Below are 15,099 nucleotides of genomic sequence, written 5' to 3'. Positions count from 1 at the left end.
ATGTTGAAACAAAACTTATAAAAACCAACAAACACAGGGGGAAAAGTAGACAATACAGGGAATTCCCAACATGAACAATCTCAAATGCCAAGGCCTTACTAAACAAATGGGAACCGTACAAATGAGAACCAAATTCTTAAATGAGAACTAACATCTCCTAATTCAAAAGGGAATCAATTCTCCAGGTTCCCTAGTTCCATTCAACTGTAAATTCTACCACCAAAGGGTGCCACGAACAAATAACCTACCACAGGGCCGGAATGTTCAAGAAGATTCCCCAAATGGGTGGAATCAAGGGTCTCAGTGTTCACACTGGGGAACCCACCAAAAGGGCAAAGGCATCACAACTCTTTCCAAATTCTCTTTTTTTCCGTCAATGATCAGGTTGTAAGGAGTTATAGCTAAATCAGGGAGACAATTCCCTGGAGCTAAACAGTCTCCAGCAGATGCTGGGGCAGTTTCTCACTCTTTCATCCTGAAAAGATGCTGCTACTATTGGCAAAGACCCAGGGCTGCTCCCTGCCTCTTCTAGTCACAGCAGCATTTTTGGAGTGCTATTCCACTCCGATGCTGATGGGCCCACCCAGGGATGCCAAATTATGTTACCAAAAGTTTGGTACTTATATCCGTGGCCAAAGAATGAGGACAAGTAGCTTGAGGAAAAGGAAAGAGAAATTTATTAGTTTGTGGGCAGATGAGGAGGATAGCAGACTCTCATCTTAAAGAACTGTCACCACCCCCCTCTTAAGTAGAAAAACAGAATTTTTAAAGGGTGTTTTCAATTTTGGGCTATTGCTGTTTATAGCATTTTTGCCCTTTTCGGACCCTTCTGTTACAATTATTTGAGATGCTAAGGATTGATGCTAGACACTTATTTAGTCTATAGTCAGGTGATGTCCTATCAATAAATTTCATTCTGGGATGTTGGTATTTTAAGAAGATATAATGGGTTAACATATTTAAGAAAGATGTGTTCTAAAACTACTATACCTGATATTCATAGAACTTAAAGGTGTGGTATTATACAGAATAGCAAGTCTTGCTAAAATATTTACATTTGTTATCTTGGCAGGTTTTCTTAACCTTAAAAGTAATAATTAAAACTGTATTTTGTGATTATTCTTGATTTATGTTTCAAAATTCTTTACTCCCATTTTTACAAAGAAATTATGTCTGCATACTATGTGTGTTTAGACATTGAGTGACTTTGTTGAGGGCACGATTAATCATGTTGATTGTACATCTAATAGTCACAGGCTATAAAAATGGTTAACAGAAAATAACTTGAAAGATAACTGGGATCTTAGGAATCTGTCTCTCAGCTGTATCGGTGCTAAAATTATGGGATTTCTTTGTCCCATTCCTTTGAGGGGTTCCACCCTAAACCTAGTAAAGAAACAAGCTAAATTGAAAATATCATCCATTAAACTGAATCAGTTTATAGTTTTTGTAAAAGAAATTTTACCTCTGTAAAAAGAAAATCTCCATTTGTAAGGGCACCTCCCTCTCTTCACCTAAACCACTATAGACTTTTAGGATAAAAGGAACAATGGCTCAAAGTTTTTATAACTAACGTACCTTTGTTTAAGTATAAAGTTCTGTGTCTGGAGATGTAAATTTTGAACTTGGCTTCATGTCTTTATAAATGCAAATTTAGAGTTGCCTAGAAACAATTGTTTAAGATAATAAAATAAGTAATCAAGGAATCGCTTACCTAAAGTGGCAGCAAGAAAGCATTCAAAAACTGACAAATGAAAAATCATACACATCTGTAAGATCTGCTTCTGACTGTATCTTCACGTCATACTTTCAAGATTCCTTTCAGTAATTTGAAATCTTAAAGGAAATTTAGCAGTGGGTAATTATAAAATGTCTGAGTTATTTCTGGAAACAAAAGTTTAAATTCAACAGTTTATAATCGGCTATGGTCCAAGATTTTGATTCTTTAAGGAAAAGTCATAGAAAGAAGTGAATTTTTAAGTGACTTTTTTTTTTCTTTCTTTCTTTCTTTCTTTTTTTTTTTGAGACAGAGCCTTAAGCTATTGCCCTGGGTAGAGCGCTGTGGCATCACAGCTCACAGCAACCTCCAATTCCTGGGCTCAAGCGAGTCTCCTGCCTCTGCCTCCCAAGTAGCTGGAACTACAGGCACTGGCCATAATGCCCGGCTATTTTTTGGTTGCAGCTGTCATTGCCCCAGCTGGATTTGAACCCGCCAGCTCAGGTGTATGTGGCTGGTGCCTTAGCCACTTGAGCCACAGGCACTGAACTTTAAGTGACTTTTAATTTAAAACATTACTGATTCTTTTTGCTTTGTTTTCCAATTAAGGCGAATATTAAGTACATAGTAAAATTTATCTGATATCTCCAGAATTTAAAAACCATTCTATTGCCAATGCCCTGTTGGTAAAGGTACAAAAATCTTCTCTCTAGGCCCAGGGACTATCACACAAGAGGAGATAAATGTAAAATTGTAAGGGCCAGTTTGGAGGGATGAAATTAGTTCAGACCCTCTAGATAAGGTGTGGACATTTAGATGTCTGAACAGCTGGCAAAATGAGGAATTTTGCCTTTTTGGGCCTGTGGTATCGGTATCCCTCCAACCATAAAGACTTTCCTGCATAGATTCAAAAGAAAATTACAGTGAGGATATCAAGGCACCTGGTGACAGAGCTGCCTGGGTATAGTTGTTCCCAGTTCTGAAATTTATGTAAATAGACTTAACAAGAAATTGATCCTGCATCTTAGGCACCAGCATCTAGTACTTTTGGTGTACTCTCTGAATATATTATTGTCTGTGGGGTCAATGAGAAAAAAATCCCTGTGATTATATAAACAGCCGGACAATGTGGAATGCTTGTTGGAAATTTTTACCATTTACTCTTGAGTACATAATGGGTCAAAATTTGCTCATTAAACTAGCTTCCTAAAACTGTTTCCATGAATGACGGGGGGAATTATGGATGAAAATATTTCCTGGGAGGGACATGAGGGGAATGAGTATTTCTTTTAATATACTTTGGTGCCTTGGTGGAGAAAGGGTAGCAACTCAGCAATATGTACTAAAATGTTTTGGTTACAGGCCCCCCCCCAACTACATCCCATTTAGCAGGAAGCAGCCAGGTAAATCAACATCCTGATTCCCCAAGATTGAGAAATGAACTAAAAAGAAAAGGGGAGCTGTAATCGGCACCATAAACAACTTTCAATGACCCCTTGTATGTTTTTTAAAATCCTCTTCCCTAACTAACTACTTGGCCTTTGGAGTTGTTTCCTAGAAATGATGGATTTTCTGAAAGACAAAGGAGTTGGGATTCTGAAGGCCCTGGGGTAGACTTCCTAATGCCAAGATTCACCATTCCGGTTGGCCTTCCCCAAGTGATGAAGCCCTTCTTTAAAAAGCCCATGACTGGGTGGTGCCTGTGGCTCAAAGGAGTAGGGCGCTGGCCCCATATACTGGAGGTGGCAGGTTCAAACCTGGCCTGGCTAAAAACTGCTAAAAAAAAAAAAAAAAAAAAAAAAAAGAAGAAGCCCATGATCTCTGTTAGGTGGAGAAGCATATTTGAAGCAGCTTCTCCTGTTTTCTTTCTTTTCTTTTTTTTATTAAATCATAGCTGTGTACGTTAATGCGATCATGGGGCACCATACACTGGTTTTATAGACCATTTGACACATTTCATCACACTAGTTAACATAGCCTTCCTGGCATTTTCTTAGTTATTGTGCTAAGACATTTATATTCTACATTTACTAAGTTTCACATGTACCCTTATAAGATGCACTGCAGGTGTAAACCCACCAATCACTCTCCCTCTGCCCATCCTCTCCCCTCTCTTCCCTCCCTCCCCCCCTTCCCCATATTCTTAGGTTATAACTGGGTTATAGTTTTCATATGAAAGCCATAAATTAGTTTCATAGTAGGGCTGAGTACATTGGATACTTTTTCTTCCATTCTTGAGATACTTTACTAAGAAGAATATGTTCCAGCTCCATCCATGTAAACACGAAAGACGTAAAGTCTCCATCTTCCTTTAAGGCTGCATAATATTCCATGGTGTACATATACCACAATTTATTAATCCATTCCTGGATCAATGGGCATTTGGGCTTTTCCCATAACTTAGCAATTATGAATTGGGCTGCAATAAGCATTCTGGTACAAATATCTTTGTTATGATGTGATTTTTGGTCTTCTGGGTATATACCTAGTAGAGGAATTATAGGATTGAGTGGCAGATCTATTTTTAGATCTCTAAGTGTTCTCCAAACATCTTTCCAGAAGGAATGTATTAATTTGCATTCCTACTAGCAGTATAGAAGTGTTCCTTTTCTCCACATCCATACCAACATCTCTGGTCTTGAGATTTTGTGATATAGGGCTAATCTCACTGGAGTTAGATGATATCTCAAAGTAGTTTTGATTTGCATTTCTCTGATGATTAAGGATGATGAGCATTTTTTCGTATGTCTGTAGGTCGTGTGCCTGTCTTCTTCAGAGAATTTTATCTTCAAGTCCCTTGCCCAGCCCGTGATGGGATCACTTGTTCTTTTCTTGCTTATACGTTTGAGTTCTCTGTGGATTCTGGTTATTAAACCTTTGTCGGAGACATAACTTGCAAATATCTTCTCCTGTTCTGAGAGCTGTTTGCTTGCTTTACTTACTGTGTTCTTGGCTGTGCAGAAGCTTTTTAGTCTGATTAGGTCCCAGTAGTGTATTTTTGAAGCTGCTTCAATTGCCCGGACCTCATAAAATACTCACCCAGACCGATTTCTTCAAGGGTTTTCCCTGCACTCTCTTCTAGTATTTTTATAGTTTCATGTCTTAAGTTTAAATCTTTGATCCAGTGAGAGTCTATCTTAGTTAATGGTGAAAGGTGTGGGTCCAGTTTCAGTCTTCTACAGGTTGCCAGCCAATTCACTCAGCACCATTTGTTAAATAGGGAATCTTTTCCCTATGGAATGTTTTTAATTTGTTTGTCAAAGATCAAATAACGGTAAGTAGCTGGGTTCATCTCTTGGTTCTCTATTCTGTTCCAGACATCTACCTCTCTGTTATTGTGCCAGTACCATGATGTTTTGATCATATCAATTTATAGTATAGTCTGAGGTCCGGTAGCATGATTCCTCCTGCTTTATTTTTATTTCTGAGTAATGTCTTGGCTATTCGAGGTTTTTTCTGATTCCATATAAAACGAAGTATTATTTTTTCAAGATCTTTAAAGTGTGACAGAGGAGCTTTAATAGGGATTGCATTAAAATTGTATATTACTTTGGGTAGTATGGACATTTTAACAATGTTGATTCTTCCCAGCCATGAGCATGGTATGTTTTTCCATTTGTTAACATTTTCAGCTATTTCTTTTCTTAGAGTTTCATAGTTCTCTTTATAGAGATCTTTCACATTCTTTGCTAGATAAACTCCCATCTTCTTTGGCACTACTGTGAGTGGAATAGAGTCCTTAACTCTTTTTTCAGTTTGACTATTGTTGGTGTATATAAAGGCTACCGATTTATGAATGTTGATTTTGTAACCTGAGGCTCTGCTGTATTCCTTGATCACTTCAAAGAGTTTTGTAGTAGAATCCCTGGTGTTTTCCAGATATACAATCATATCATCTGTGAAAACAAAAGTTTGATCTCTTCTGACCCTATATGGATACCCTTGATCACCTTTTCTTCTCTAATTGTGATGGCCAAAACTTTTATTACAATGTTAAAGAGCATTTAATAAGTGGAGACAGTGGGCAGCCTTGTCTGGTTCCTGATCTGAGTGGAAATGATTTCAATTTAACTCCATTCAATATGATATTGGCTGTGGGTTTGCTGTAGATGGCCTCTATCAGTTTAAGAAATGTCCCTTCTATATCAGTTTTCTTAAGTGTTCTGATCATGAAGGGATGCTGGATATTATCAAAAGCTTTTTCTGCATCAATTGAGAAAATCATATGGTCTTTGTTGTTTAATTTGTTTATGTGGTGAATTATACTTATAGATTTATATATATTGAACCAGCCTTGAGACCCTGGGATAAAACCAACTTGGTCATGGTGTATAATTTGTTTGATGTGCTGCTGAATTCTGTTTGTTAGGATCTTGTTGAATATTTTTGCATCTATATTCATTAGTGATATTGGTCTATAATTTTCTTTTCTTGTTGGTTCTTTTCCTGGTTTGGGAATCAGGGTGATGTTTGCTTCATAGAATGTGTTGGGTAGTCTTCCTTCTTTTTCTATATTTTGGAACAGGTTGAGTAATATGGGCACTAATTCCTCTTTAAAGGTTTGGTAGAATTCTGATGTGAAGCCATCTGGTCCCAGGCTTTTCTTTTTAGGGAGATTTTGTATGGTTGATGTTATTTCAGAACTTGATACAGGCCTGTTCAACATTTCCACTTGATTCTGGCTAAGTCTTGGAAGGTGACGTGCTTCCAAGTATTGGTCAGTTTCCTTCTGATTTTCATATTTATGAGAATAAAGTTTCTTGCAATATTCATTAAGGATTTTTTGAATTTCTGAGGAGTCTGTTGTTATTTTGTCTTTGTTTTTTCTGATTGATGAGATTAGAGATTTTACTCTTTTTTTCCTGGTTAGGTTAGCCAAAGGTTTATCTATTTTAGTGACCTTTTCAAAAAACCAACATTTTGATTTATTGATCTGTTGTATAATTCTTTTGTTTTCAATTTCATTTAATTCTGCTCTAATTTTGGTTATTTCTTTTCTTCTACTGGGTTTGGGGTTGGAATGTTCTTCCTTTTCCAGTTGCTTGAAATGTCCCATTAAGTTGTTAACTTCCTCTCTTTCTGTTCTCTTGAGGAAGGCTTGCAGTGCTATAAATTTCCCTTTTCGGACTGCCTTTGTGGTATCCCAGAGGTTCAGATAATTCGTGTCTTCATTGTTGTTTTGTTCTAAAAATTTGGCCATTTCCTTCTTAATCTCATCTCTGACCCAGCTATCATTCAGCATAAGGTTATTTAACTTCCATGTTTTTGTATGAGTATGAAGGTTCCTGTTGTTAATGAGTTCAACTTTTATTCCATGGTGGTCTGAGAAGATGCAAGCAATAATTTCTATTCCTTTAAATTTACTGAGGTTAGACTTGTGACCTAAGATGTGATTGATTTTGGAGTATGTTCTGTGGGCTGATGAGAAGTATGTGTATTTAGTTTTGTTGGGATGAAATGTTCTGTAGATGTCTGCTAAATCCAAATGTTGGATGTTTAGGTTTAAATCCAAAATTTCTTTGGTCAGCTTCTTATTGGAGGATCTATTGAAAGGGGTATTAAAATCTCCAACTATTATGGAGCTGGAGGAAATCAAGTTGCTCATGTCTGTTAGAGTTTCTCTTATAAATTGATGTGCATTTTGGTTGGGCGCATAAATATTAACAATTGAAATCTCATCATATTGAGTATTACCCTTAACAAATATGAAGTGACCATTTTTATCCTTCCTTACTTTTGTTGGTTTAAAGCTTTGTCTTCAATGTCAGAAATCCTTTCTTCTGCTTGCTCCACTCTGTTACTGTGGGATTCTACTGTATTTTTCAGATCTTTGAGGGCTGCAAATTCTTGCTTCAGTGCATCAAAATCTTTGGTGGTTTTGTCTTTAAATTCGTTAAATTCTTGAGACAACTTTTGAATTTCTCCTCAAATTTCTAATTCCAACTTTTGAATTGCTCCTCAAATTTCTAATTCCAAATTTTCTTTTATTCTATTAATCTTGTTTGCAATCCAAATTCTGAATTCGATTTCTGACATCTCGGCCAGCTGTTTTTGAATGGGATCTTCAGTTACATCTGCCATAGCTTTCCTTGGGGGGGTTGATCTATTCTGGTTATTCATGTTACCAGAGTTTTTCTGCTGATTCTGCCCCATGATTATTTTACACCATTTGAGTTTTCTCCTGGAGCTTTGTCAAGGACCTGTACAGTGCTATGGCCTGAGAAAGTGGGGACCTGTTTGGTGGGGACCTGTCTTGTTTTCAGCTGGTCTCTGTCTGATCCTAGTGAAACAGTTACTCTGGGTTGAAGTCTCAGCTGTGGAGAAATACCAGCAATTAAGTCACCCTGCCTCCCACAGGCAACAATTGGAAAAGGAAAATAAAACCTTCCTACAACCACACACCTAGGGCACCACTTGGATGGTCCTTGGGCGATTGGCTCAGTTCAAAAGGTCCAAATCAATTGTCTCAGTCAGCACCTGTCTCAGGTGGAAGAGTTTAAAAGGTCTCTGACAACTGGATCGCAGGGGTCTGCTGACAACTCACATATGACTTGCTTTGGTGTTCCATGAAGTCAGGAGGACCCACACAGCAAATAGGTTATTCTGGGAAGGTTGATGCCTCCTTCCCCATCTTGCACCTCTGTCACACGTAGTCACTGATAGCCCCGCTGGGCTGTGACCCAGTTGCCTCCAGTGAGCAGATACTCCAGGTGTTTGCACCTGCCTGAATCACAAGGATATCTATATCTGCTCAGCCAGGCTGCTGTTCTCTGCCTCTATCCAGCAGGCGGAGGTGAGGCCTGACAACCTCAGGCGCTTGATGGAAGCTGGGGGGATGTTCACTCAGTTCCAGCCCTGCCCCTGATTGATGTTACCGACAGAACAGAACAACTTTGGTGGAATTTGTTTCTGTCCCTGCTAAATTGCCCTGCAGAAGAGAAGCTGTTTTGAGTTCCCAGAACCTGCACCTCAGGCCCTGTCTTTGGTCCTGCAGGTTTCTATTTGCAGGCCCATTAGCTGTCAGTTCTAGCCTCCTGCCTTCCTTTGTCTATAGCCTGATAATCCCCTGAGGGCTGAGTGCATCTTAGGCTTAGTAAAGTGGTCCTCTGGGTCAGCCCCATGCTGGGAATTTCCCGGTTCTGTGCATGCATTTTCTAGTCCCCACGCTCTACCCAGGCTGGTACCGTCTCAGGCAAACCCTTTACTCATGGGGCCTGCATTTCAGTCCCAGATCTGTTCTGCGGTGGTTGCCACCTGAGAAGATGCCTGGCCTCCTCTGATTACCCAGAGAGATGGGGAGTGTGGCTTCAGAATATTGGGGTGAGTCCTATTGTTGCCAAAAATGGCTGCTGCTCTGCGCCTTGGGGCACCGCCACTCCGGCGTGGTTCCCTCTCAGCCGACCATCCTCTCCTCACTCCCATGCTGCAGAATGAGCACTGACCAGATGCAGTCCGGGCCCTGTCCACGCCCCTCAAGAAATCACCCAAGAATCTAGATTCCTAGGGGACAGGCCTCCAGACCTCAGAGTGAGAGTGGAGGGGAGTGCTGGGAGCTCAGAATTGCAGGTAGAGAATATATACAATTTTATACAGTTTTATGCCTGGCAGGAGAATGCCATGGCACCCTAGTAGGGGAGGTAGGTCCAGTTTTTAGAGGGTCTCTCCCGTGGAGTGCAGTGGGAGGACCTTTGAACTCTGCCCGTTTGTTTGTGGGGCACTCCGAGCCATTCTCATGGGGGAGGGGACTCCCGTCCACTTGGTAATGGATTTTGTACCTTTTGTTTGTATCCTTGGGGTCACAGCTCACCTCAGTGGGGTTGATGTGCACTCTTCAACCTTCTCTCTTGGTGCAGCTCTAATTCACCAGGTTACTCGCTAAATTTCGGTCCTTTAACTCTCCTTCTGGATGGGAGCCTCTGTGGAAAGCTGGCTTCAGTCAGCCATCTTGTCTCTGCCCCCAGCTTCTCCTGTTTTCCTGATGTCTGTTGTATTAAAAAAAAAAATTCCTTTCTTCATTGGCAATCATTGTTGTCTCCATAATTGAATCTTTGTGCAATGAATAACTAGACCAAGAGTGAAGTTTCAACAACATTGATAGGGTGGATGCTGTTGGTACCCTCTCCACATGCACCCAGAGAGTCTATGGCTGCTCCTTCCCAACTATTGTGAATAGTGGCTGGAAAAGGCTCACAGTGGTTCTCTTCTTGAGAGAATGACCATTAGACAAACATGGAACCTCTTTGCCAGGGGAGGTAATGCAATGCACCCCTGCCTCCCCACTTAGAGGCCAATGACTGACATGGGGTAAAAAAGTCTGGCTTCTTGCCTCAAGGAGGGATCAATCTGTGCTCCAGAGCTTCAGGTGGGACTAGGCTGGACCAATGCCATCACCTGTTGAACTTTTTCCCCTGCCCTATCTTGCTTGCTTCTTTCTACTTTTCCTGTAAGCACTTCCTCAATAAGTCATTTTTCACAAGAATCTATATCTCAGACTGTGCTTTTTAGGAACTTGACTTAAGATAATCATTTAAAACTAAGTGAGGAACAGAAGGATTTATAAAGATACTTAAGTGTTGGGCGGTGCCTGTGGCTCAGTCGGTAAGGCGCCAGCCCCATATACCAAGGGTAGCGGGTTCAAACCTGACCCCGGCTGAATTGCAACCAAAAAAATAGCCGGGCGTTGTGGCGGGCGCCTGTAGTCCCAGCTACTCGGGAGACTGAGGCAAGAGAATCACTTAAGCCCAGGAGTTGGAGGTTGCTGTGAGCTGTGTGACGCCATGGCACTCTACCGAGGGCCATAAAGTGAGACTCTATCTCTACAAAAAAAAAAAAAGATACTTAAGTGTCCCATATGGGTACCTGAAAATATTTAGATAATTATGTTGGATGTGATTTTTAGTAGCTTTTGTTTATAGCCTTAGTCTGGGGGATGCATCACCACATGCACAAGGAGGAATACCAGAAACAGAGTGGTGACATTGAATTTCTGTAGCCACTGAGTCCTTAGCATTCCAGAGGCATTTAAGCATCTTCATTAGCTCATTCTCAGACCTATAGTGAGGGTGGTGATTAAGGGCTTTTGGCTGATAAGCAGAATGAATCACAACGAGGTTAAGTGATGGCTGGAAGTCAGTTGCTGAATAAAAATGAGATTCCTCCCACACCACCCCCAATAGCCCAGCACTTCCTCATCTAGTGACATTCATTAGAAGCCAATCCTCACCGAACTCCAGCTACTTTCCTAGAATTGATAGGGAGAAAAATTAGCAAAATGAAACCAGAGATTACTACAAAATACGTAGCCTAGGAAACAATCTGATGTTTTCATTAACTTTGCTATGTTTTATTAGGACAAAGTGGAGATTTAACAATTATTTAGATTATTTGGACCATGTGGATTTAGTTACCAAAATGGACCAGATCACATTAAATGTATAGATAAACTCATAAACTTCTGGGACTTTCTTGAGTTGGGTCTGAAGAGATGTTGCTGTATGAAGACTGGAAGGGGAGAAGGGCTTGACTTTCAGTGGGAGAGGTGATGCCCACTTGTCTGGAATTGATGCTGTTTCTGCATCCTCTCAGCACTCTATAGTCACTGGGTGGGTGAGATGCAGAATGTATTGGTTGTGTCTGGTTCGGCATATTTAACACAGATTCCTTGTGAGGAGATTCCACGACTAGCATGACTAGTGCATACAGAGGGCCTTGGCTATGGCATGTGACCATGACCTCTTGTGTTGGGGTTGGTGAATCATGCCATTTAGGAAGCCCTTTTTTTGAATCCCTATTATGCATCAGCCAGTGTACCTGGTGCTGGGGTTATACAAATGAAAGACACAGATAGTCCTTCACTTCATGGTGCTGTGGGAGAAGTTAGATGAGAGAAGACACAGTTGTCCTCAGTTTTGTCAGTGCTGGCTGGAGGCTGGGAGGGTGTTTGGGAAAAGATGTGCAGAAGTCTTCTTTAGAGAAGTGTTTCTTGAATAGTTTTGAAGAATAAGAAGAAAGGGCCAGAGAAGAGAAACTGTGGATGGGGTGAAAGGGACAGGAAACAGAATTTCACTCCAGGCAGAAGGATCAGAGTAGAGAGGTGCAACATGACTAGATCCTTCTGGCCCAAGTGTCAGGTATGTATGGGTGAGGCAGGGAAGGCAGTAGCAGGACTGGGGCTGGAGAGGGTGCCAGGGGCAGAGCACAGGAAGGTCTGGGCAGCCATGGCAGGATTTTGGACTTTATCCTAAAGGCTATATAAAATCATGAGGATATTGACCAGAAGAGAAGCAAGAAGAGACATTTAGAAAAAGATCTTTATGGCAGCAGCATGGAGGATGGAGTGGAGAGAAACAGGTAGTAAACGCACAGAGAACCAGCAGGTGATTTGTGCTGGAACTCATGAGAGGAGCAGTGGGTCTTTGAATAAGGTGGTGTGCAATAGTCTTGATCAGACAGATCTTGGTTTTAATCTCAGATCATTCTAATATTAGCTGTATGATCTACGGCAGGGTACCTTACCTCTCAAGCCTTGCTTTTCCCATATATAAGATAGTTTAATGTAAGATTGTGGGGATTAAATGAGCTAATACCCATACAGTGCTTATATGTTATTATTATTATGCAGCCATATTAGTTTGGACTGTCTTCCTAAATGCAGACACTGAAGCAAGGACTTGGATGCAGGAAATTCATTAGTGAAGTGATCCCAGGAAGCCAGAGGGAGGGAGGGGGGAGAGTGTATAGGGGAGGGCAGGAAAGATAACGAAGGGTGTGTTACTGGTGGGCTGCTGCTGGGAGCTCCCCCCAGGGACCTGCAGGGGAGCTGTGTAAAACACAGCTCAAAATGGTTCCTCCAAGAGATGGTAAAGTTGGGGTATTTATCCACCAACCCCTGTCCCTCATTGGTTGAGAGTTGGCCCTGCAGGCCTTAAATACCCGGTGCTTCTAGGCTGCTCTGTGCACAGGCTGGACAAGGTTCAGGCGGCCCCATGCCCTCAGGAGTCTCAAGCAGCAGAGACAGCTGCTTGAGGTGGACACTATACTATAACAAGTGTCCACTGAAGCTGAAGTGGACCCAGGAGTCAGAAGGGGGACATGGGCAGAGCATCATGTCTGCTACAATGGAGCAAAAGGACAATGAAATAACATTTAGAATGTAGAAACAGTAGATTTTGATGAGTGATTGGATATAGGGAGCACAAAATAAGGCGGCATCTTAAAATGATTTTTGTATTTTGCATCTGGTCTAAAATTTTCAATGCCATTTATTGAATCTAAAAAAAATTGCCAGAGGGATAATTTTGAGTGTAATGGTGTCAGGGACGAGGGGATGATTTTCATTTGTGCATGCTGTGTTGGAGGTGTCTGTGATATAGCCAAGCGACATACTGGGTTGGCAAATGGGATTTCTCTAATTCCACATTGGACTATGCAGGCTTCAGTTTGACATGTTTGAAATTCCTTAAACAGGTTTTGTGGGAACAAATCCTAACTCTGATAATGAACGAACCCCCACCCCCGCCTCCCCCACCACCTTGCTAACAGAGCACATTTAATCTGGTGGTTTAAGGAATGGCTTTTCAAAATAGCCTTGTGTCTCTTCCCCCCTGCTGTTCACTTATTAGTTGATTTTGAACCTGTTGGTGAATTCTATTGCAAATTATCTGTCTCTGAAGGAGGGGAATAATAAACACTCTTTTGAGCTATTGCACAGCTTTTGAAAACCAAGACAGCATTTTTCAAAGCTCTTCTGAGTAGTTGCAGAGCACAGTGCTCCATCACGTATTGTATTATTTTGCTTCCGTTTGCTTTCAAAACTTACAGCATTCCAATTATCCTGTTACCGGATATTCAGTACTAACGTGAATATGCTCGTTTTCTATAATGGAATTTTTAGATGATAAAAACTTATATGCCAAGTGAAATAAGGCAGATACTTAGCTAATTATGGTGCAGAACTCACCCTGATCATATATGTCTATATATATATATCTCCATATGCTTATATACATTTGTATTTGGAGACATGCATCCTGTTTTTATTCTATTTCAGAATGCATTTTTTAATAGATGTTAAACCACTTACATTTTAACTTTCTGAGGTGGTTTTCTTGATGGATATTTTATTATAGGAAGAAGCATCAGACATCCAAGTCAATGGGGCCAGAGACAAAAATGTGAAATAGGTAAAGTCTAGCTTTAGCTTTCTCTCTCAAGGTGACTTCCATCTTCTCCAAGGGCTTTTCCATGTCCCAGTGTTCACTATCCAGGGACCCAAGGATTGTTGGCCTCCACCTCCAGAGAGGTATTCGTGTTATCATCAGGATCTTCTAAGGTTTATGAGTTGGCCTGTGATATTTACTTTTGCTATGCTTGTGTGTAAGGTTGACTACACATGAGGCTCTGGACTAGTTAGGGAAGGAGGAAGAAGGCAAGAGGAGTGAAACAGGGTCAGAACAAGATCGGGCATCCGGGGTCTATTTTTATCTTCCTCACTGGGGGTTGTGCTGATACTTAACATGGAGATTGGCTCCAAAGGGGAGCAAGGAAGGAGGAAGGAGGACAGCGTGTAGTGGGAAGGTCCTATGGGCCAAAGATTGTGGTAAGTATTCTATATACACATTATCCCATTTAACTTAATAAAACAATATATATATATTTTTAAATGTGCTTGAGAGTAAACATTGCTGGAGAAAAGCAGAAAGTCTCACTTGCATAGCTCCTATTTCTCTGAGAGTTCCTGCTGCCCTCTCTTTCTGTTTAAACAAACAATTTTAATGACTGAATTCTATGTTTAGTTTTTTAAAAGTTCCAAGCAAAGATAAAGTCTTTTAGTGGTCATTTCTCTAAAGGAAAAGAAATGGCAATGAAGTCGTAGAGATTATGGAACACAAAATTTTGGAGCAATAAGATAGCTTGCACAATACAAAATAAAGTAATGACAATAACATTATTTTACTTTTGAAGGATAAAAACAGCAAACAACCTAAGAGAGCGGATGCCTCCAGACTGCATTATCCGTTCTTCTGCTCTGCATTTGATGGGCCTGACTCAGGAATAAAGTTTTAGATGGGGGTCTCTCCCCTGTGCATCATGACTCTGGAGCTGTAATATTTTCTTTCAGAACCTGAGGTCTGGGCAGTCTGGGCTTGTCAGGCACATGTGCAGCTCTGTTGTCTGCAGAAACTGAACTTTGCACAGGCTGTGGGTGGTGGAGCACTTGTGTGTGCCCACCCTGTGGTTCAACCCGAAGCCACCACTGTTTTCAATTATGACTTCAACAGGCAGCTTTGAGGGCTTCTCTATTCATTACAGTGCCTCACACTCTATAATTAGTAATAAAGAAACACAGGCACTTCACAAATATAAAAGGCTAAACAATAATC

This window comes from Nycticebus coucang, chromosome 15, assembly GCF_027406575.1.
Source record: "Nycticebus coucang isolate mNycCou1 chromosome 15, mNycCou1.pri, whole genome shotgun sequence".
NCBI classification, from domain to species: Eukaryota; Metazoa; Chordata; class Mammalia; order Primates; family Lorisidae; genus Nycticebus; species Nycticebus coucang.
Note: the sequence above shows the minus strand (reverse complement) of the source record.